Source organism: Eptesicus fuscus, chromosome 9 (assembly GCF_027574615.1).
Source record: "Eptesicus fuscus isolate TK198812 chromosome 9, DD_ASM_mEF_20220401, whole genome shotgun sequence".
NCBI classification, from domain to species: Eukaryota; Metazoa; Chordata; class Mammalia; order Chiroptera; family Vespertilionidae; genus Eptesicus; species Eptesicus fuscus.
The window spans coordinates 54,427,495-54,434,759 of NC_072481.1; the positions used below are offsets into that span (position 1 = coordinate 54,427,495).

At 42.6% G+C, this 7,265-nt stretch overlaps 1 protein-coding gene across 1 annotated transcript in view; it reads right to left on the reverse strand.

Moving 5' to 3' along the window:
* The window catches only part of SLC44A5 (solute carrier family 44 member 5), a 316,083-nt gene extending 309,533 nt beyond the window's left edge, over positions 1-6,550 (reverse strand). The window contains exon 1 of the mRNA XM_054721154.1: positions 6,530-6,550. The gene's annotated coding sequence lies outside the window, so the exon portion shown is untranslated. The remainder of the gene's footprint in view (positions 1-6,529) is intronic.
* Between the last annotated feature and the right edge of the window lie 715 nt (positions 6,551-7,265).

Genomic DNA, 7,265 nt, shown 5'->3' on the forward strand with positions numbered 1-7,265 from the left:
CGTAAATTTTAAGCAGTTTCTTATAAAATGATTTAAATTTTTTGATCCTACAGGAACATTTTCACCCAACAAGTGCTCAGAACTAGTCCTGCTTTGAAGTCTTAATGACCAAAAGGAGCCATGAAAAGATGGCTGAGAGACCACAGCTCCTTTCACATTAAAGACTATAGAGCCAGAGCTTAACAAGTCATCCTGCTTTTGATTCTTTCTTTCACAAAATTGAAAAGACAGGTGCAGAATAGAAATCAGCAACGTGAAATTGTGGTTCCTCAATTGAACTAGTTTTGTGGGGTTTTTTAAACCTTGACTTCAATGTTCCTCTAATATCTTGAACCCTAGTGGGAAACTACCCAAGTTTATAAAAATAGTAATATATAATGTAAACCTAAAGAAGAAGGATGAAGAGGGACAAAGAGAAATCAAGGGGGGGGGGGAAGAAACATCTTTATTTTTAACCCTAATTATTTGTTTAAAAACTGTGCCTCATCAAAACATGGAACAATGGGATAGGTAAAACAGGCCCTTTTGGATTCCTTTCTCAGAAGTAGCTTCCTAGCTTCTCTCTGGAAGAATGGAAAATGATGGGGCTAGTTCAATAGAACCACCTCAGTTGTGACAATCAAAAATGTCTCCAGACACTGAAAAATTGCCTCTAAGTCCCTACCCTACACTAAATATTTTTTAAGTTTTTCTTTAGTTCCTTCTAAACTTGCCAGCTGAGAGAATGGACTGCTATAGCCAGCAACATAGTGACTGGCAAACTATATTCTCTTGGCAATTTTATCATATCTTATCAAATATTTTGTCAGAAAGTCCATTTATACACTTTTAATACTAGGTTTAATTTTTTTAAGATAATACATTTAAAAAAATAAAGACAAAAAGATGTTTATTATCACTCAATGACATAAGACCATTCTACACTTGTTCTTCCTTACTTCTCATGAAACTGTCATAAAAAGCAACCAAAATTTAAAATAGTGAAAGAGATTAAAGACCACCTGAAAAAACAAATTGTAACAAACATCAAGGAACAAAACCTGCCATTTCTTCCATGTTAAAAAAATTTTTTTCTTGACTACTCCTCCCACTCCAGGCCACAGCACCATTTTTTTGCTCCCTTTGCAACAAACCTCTCAAAAGAATTGACAATGTTATCTCTAATTATTCTCCTCCCATTATCTCTTAATCTATTGCATTCAGACCATCACTGTAACCACTACACTTAAACTGCCCTTGTCCAGGTCTCCAGTGATCACATTAATAAACCCTGTTGTCCTTTCTCAGCCCTCACCTTACTTTGCTATCAGCAGCATTTGGTACAGTTGATTCTTCTCTCTTCCCTGATATACTTTCTCTGTTGGCTCCAGGGCCCAAGAGTCTCTTGATTTCCCCTTTACTTACCATTGCTCTTTCTCAATCTTCTTTATGGGTTTCCTCGTCTTTTCTCCTTCCTCTTACTAATGCAGTAAGTAACCCTGGGCTCAGATCATTTATCTCAGACTGCACTCACTTCCCAGGGAGTCGTCCAGTCTAAGATCTTAAATACTATGTGCCAATGACAACCAGATTCACATCATCAGCCCAGGCCTCTCTCCCAGACTCCAGACTAATATCCAACTTCCTACTGTCATCTCCACTTGAATATCAAATAAATATTTCAGATGTGTCCAAAAGTGAACTCCCAATTCTTCCCCTATACTTGCCCCATCCACAACTTTTCAAATGCAGTTGATGGCAACTCCATCCTATTAGTTGCTCAGGCCAAAAAAAACTGGAGTCATACATGACTCCTATATTTCTCTCACACTCCAAGTCCTGTTAGTTCAAGAAACTGTACTAGCTCCACCTTCAAAGTATCTTCAGTACCCTTCCATTTCTCATGTCCTCCACTGCTACCACCCCAACAGATGTGACCACCATCTCTGAACTGAACTACTACAGAAGACTCCTTTGTTGGTCTTCCAGTTTCTTTCCTTGCTCTTATAGGATACAAGAGGCCCAGTGAACAAAATTTGTGTGTGGGGGGGGCGGGGGGGAGGGTATCCCTAGGCCCAGCCTGCACCCTCTCCAATCTGGGACCCCTTGAGGGATGTCCAAATGCCCAGGAGGATCGGGCTTAAACAGGCAGTCAGACATCCCTCTCACAATCCAGGACTGCTGGCTCCCAACCGCTCACCTGCCTGCCTGCCTGACTGCCCCTAACTGCTTCTGCCTGCCAGCCTGATCACCCCCTAAACACTCTCCTGCCAGCCTGATCGATGCCTAACTGCTCCCTTGCTGGCCCAATTACCCCTAACTGCCCTCCCCTGCCAGCCTGGTTGCCCCTAACTGTCCTCCCCTACAGGCCTGGTCGCCCCCAACTGCCCTCCCCTGCTGGCCCAGTCACCCCTAACTACCCTCCATTGCCAGCCTGGTCACCCCTAACTGCCCTCCTCTGCCAGCCTGGTCACCCCACCCCTAACTGCCCTCCCTTGCCAGCCTGGTCACCCCTAACTGCCCTCCCCTGCAGGCCTGGTCACCCCCAACAGCCCTCCCCTGCAGGCCTGGTCACCCCCAACAGCCCTCCCCTGCAGGCCTGGTCCCCCCCAACTGCCCTCCCCTGTAGGCCTAGTTCCCCCCAACTGCCCTCCCCTGCAGGCCTGGTTCCCCGCCCCGCAACTGTCCTCCCCTGCAGGCCTGGTCGCCCCCAACTGCTCTCCCCTGCTGGCCAGCTTGTGGCGGCCATCTTGTGTCCACATAGGGGTGGCCATCTTTGACCACATGGGGGCGGCTATCTTGTGTGTTAGAGTGATGGTCAATTTGCATATTATTCTTTTATTAGATAGGACTAGAGGACTGTTGCACAAAGATTAGTGCAATAGGCCTTCCTTCCCCTGGCTGCCGGCACCAGTTTTCCTCCGGCACCCCGGATCCAGGCCTCAGCGGAGCCAAGCCTTCAGCCTTCAGCAGAGCCATGCCTTCAGCCTTCAGGCTTGGCTCCTGTCGGCTGCAGCAGAGCCAAGCCTTGAGCCTTCAGCAGAGCCACGCCTTCAGCCTTCAGGCTTGGCTCCTGCCGGCCGCAGCAGAGCCAAGCCTTGAGCCTTCAGCAGAGCCACGCCTTCAGCCTTCAGGCTTGGCTCCTGCTGGCCGGCTGCAGCGGAGCCAAGCCTTCAGCCTTCAGTGGAGCCAGGCCTTCAGCCTTCAGGCTTGGCTCTGGCTGCAGTGGAGCCTTCAGTCTTCAGTCTTCAATCTTCACTTTCTCCATTGCCGGGGGCAACTCAAGCCTCCTGCTCTCTCCAGCTCGTGGCTGCCGCCATTTTTGTTGGGATTTATTTATCTTCTATAATTGAAACTTTGTAGCCTTGAGTGGAGTCCACGGCTGACCAGGGTGTGCGGGAAGCTTGGCTTCCTCCATTGCTGGGGAAACCCAAGCCTCCTGCTCGCTCCGTGGCCGCAGACATCTTAATTGGGTTAATTTGCATACTCGCTCCTGATTGGCTGGTGGGTGTGGCTGGTGGGTGTAGCAGAAGTACTGTCAATTTACATATTACTCTTTTATTAGATAGGGTTCTCAACACAGTAGCCATAGCAATTCTTTTAATATGTAAGTCAGATTATATTACTCCTCTGTTCAAAACTTGTAGTGCTTCTTATTTCACTCGGGATTAGAACCAAAGTTCTTAAAATTAATTAAAAGTTCTGACCTGATCTGCCCTTTCCTCATCATTCTGACCCTCTTTCCTATTTCAGTTCTCCTTACTAATTTCACTCAGCCTCCTTTCTGTTCAACAAACATGCCAGATATACTCTCATCTTAGGGTCTTTGCACTGCTTTTTCCCTTTTTCTGGAAACTTCTGCCCCTTCTGTGGATAAATACATCACCTCCTTCAATATTATCTTTTCAATTAGGTCTACAGTATCCAACCTATTAACACTTAATAGTTTAATATTAAGTATTAATAGCCAGCACTCTCTCCCTCATCCTATCACCAGTGCTTTAAATTCCTCTTAGTATGCTCTATTTTTTTTCTCTTTTTCTCACAGTACTCTTCAATTTTTAATATCAACAATTTATTTATTATATTTATTATTCATTGTCTATCTTTCCTATCTAGAATGTAAACTTCACAAAGGTTCCATTTTGCTCTCTGAAGTATCCCAAGTACTGCTACACTTAGGATAGTGCCTAGCACAGAGTACGTCTTCAATTAGTAGTTGTCAAGTGAATAAAACAATAAATGAATAAAGTGGACTAATCCCACCCTAAAGCAGAAGGGATGACAGCCTTCACCATTTTTTCTTTATCTTCTTTCTCACTCTCCTGGTTATACATTAGAGGACCAATTGGGCTGGGAGGTGGAAGGGATTCTTTCATAGGGAAGGGCAAATAATATAGCAGGAGAGGTTTTTACTGGAAGATTTTAGGTGTCTAGGGACGTCTTATATTTTCAGTTTGGGGGACTGTGAAGTTTTGGGCTGTTGGGAGATTTTAGAACTTTTAAATTTTCCTTATCACTCTGATTTTTATTTTGGTGGGGCTTTTAGCTGAAAGGTACCTTCTAAACTAAGTGAACCAAAGGGACTAGGGGTGAACACTAAAAAAACAGAGGATGAGGAGGAGGAAACAAGCTGCTAAAAGGCAGTCAAGGAAACCAGAAAAGAAAGCTTCAGGTTGTCAGCCCAACTCACTAAAGTAAGGAACAAGATTAGGATTCAAGGCCAATGCTGAGAATAGTGATGAAGATTAGCATTAATTAGTGAATTACAGTGTTCCTTTCACTCTCAGGAGTTGATGGGATACAGAGGAAACCCTAGAGTAAATGTATAAATAAGTAATAAATGTATAAATATAGTGAAAAGCTGTTTTTAAGTATGTGTATGTGTATATATATACATATATATTCTTGCACATATACACATGTGTATGTATATGTATGTATATATAATATATGTATATATATATTCTTGCACATATTCATCATCCTCTGTAATATTTACACAGAGAGGGCCCCTATCTCCCAAGATAGAGGAGCAAAAATAATGAATCACAGATGTATTCATTATCGAATGCTTGCAACAAATTATCCCAAAATTTAGCGGCTTAAAGATAATAGTAAGCAGTTAGCCTCTCCCGTAGTTTCTGTGATACAGGAATCCAGGTGCAGCTTGGTTGGGCAGATCTGGGTCAGGATTTCTCAGAAGATTCAGTCAGATGTTAGCTGAGGCTACAGACATATGAAGGCTTAACCAGGCTGGAGGGCCAGTCTCCAAGGAAGATCACTCACATAGCTAGCAAGTTAGTCTGGCTGTTGGCAGAAGGCCTCAGTTCCTCCCCACACAAGACTCTCCATGGGAATGCCTGGGCGTTTTCACATGGCAGCTGGTTTTCCCCAAAGCAAACGATATAAGAGAGCAAAGGATACACAACAGCAAAGCGGAAGCCACAATGCCTTCAGGTATAATGTAACCTTCTACTGTACTCTACTGGCCACCCAGGTCAGCCCAGATCCAGTGCTGGAGGGGTGTGAATCCCAGTAGGTGAAGAACATGGAGGCTGTCTGCGCTACTGGCTACCACAGCAGTCAAATGGCTTGCCACATGAATAACAAAATAATCTCAAGCCACGTCAGCGTTGACCCATCTTTTCCTGCTTATACCACTTCAAAAAGTGAGAACATTTGTTCACCTTGCCTTGCCTTCCCATCTCTAGAGAGCCCTAAAACCTCTGTGCAATATCGCCTTAGCATCTGTGAGCAGTTAGCCTACTTTTTGTTAGCAAGGTATTTCTAATTTTAAAAGTGGATCACAAACAATAAAGTTGTGACACTTCTGAGGCAATTATAAGAAGATATATCATCCTTTTGATTCAGTAGGGGAAAAAGTCTAACTTTATTGTGTAAACTTGGTACATCTGGAGGAAAGTGAACAGATATTAAAAGACTGGATGTACACAAAGGAACAAGAGTCACAGGGCCTTGGTTTTGCCTTTTCCACAGTCCATAATTTACTCTTAGTCCTCAAGAAAGCACCTAATGTTTTTATATCTCGATTTTCTCACATATAAAATACAGATATTACCACACTTACATGTATAAACAGTGAAGTTTTAATATAAGTTGGGAACTGAGATCTGTTATATATATATATATATATATATACATATATATACATATATATATAATCTTGACTTAAATTTACATATAAAAAATCAAGATATATATCTTGACTTATAGATATATCTTGCCTTAAAGTATATATATTATAAAATCAAGATATACAGGGTGGGGCAAAAATAGGTTTACAGTTGTGAAACACAAGAGTTTATTCTTGTAATATTATTTATTAATTACTGTATTATTTTCCATATGAACAACTGTAAACCTACCTTTGCCCCAGCATATATATATGCATGTGTGTGTGTGTGTGTGTGTGTGTGTATATATATATATATATATATCCTGACATATAGAATATGTATCTACTAATACTAAATTTAACCAAATTCCTTATAGACACATACTATTCATATTTAGCAGCATCACTCACCTCTTACTATATCAATCTTCCAAATAACTCTAGAAACACTGAACTATCCATCCAACTCTAACATGCTATGAAAAAAAGCTGATGTCATAAACACATTGTGTTACAGTATCACTAAGGGCCAGATCCATTCTTAGTTACATAATTCCTGAGGTACCACCAGCCTTGCTAGCCTCTAAAGAGAGACTTGAAGTACAAAGAAAGGAAGGGGGGGCAACGAGCAAAGCTCTCCCTGAAGTACAAAAAAATTTTTGTGTATTTATTTTTTTCCTTTTTATTTATTTACTAGAGGCCTGATGCACAAAGTTCATGCACAGGTAGGGTCCCTAGGCCTGGCCAGTGACCAGGGCCAATTGGGGCCTTCCGGCTGCCTGCCGGAGCCTTCCTTCGTTCTGGGCCGCCCCACAGTGGTCAGTGCATGTCATAGTGAGCAATTGAACTCCCGGTCAGTCAAACTCCTGAGGGGACAATTTGCATATTAGCCTTCTATTATATAAGATTTTTCCAATTTTTATTATTGAAAGTATTACAGATGTCCCCTTTGTTTTGTTTTTCCTATTGACCCCTTCCACCCTGTACCTGCCCCTCCCAGACCTTACCCACACTACTGTCTGTATACATGGGCTATGCATATCCTATATAATAAAAGGCTAATATGCAAATTGACTAATTGGCAGGTGTTGGCTGCTGCGGGATGATGGAGCAGGTGAGCGGGGGGTGCCAGACCAAGGAGGGGGTG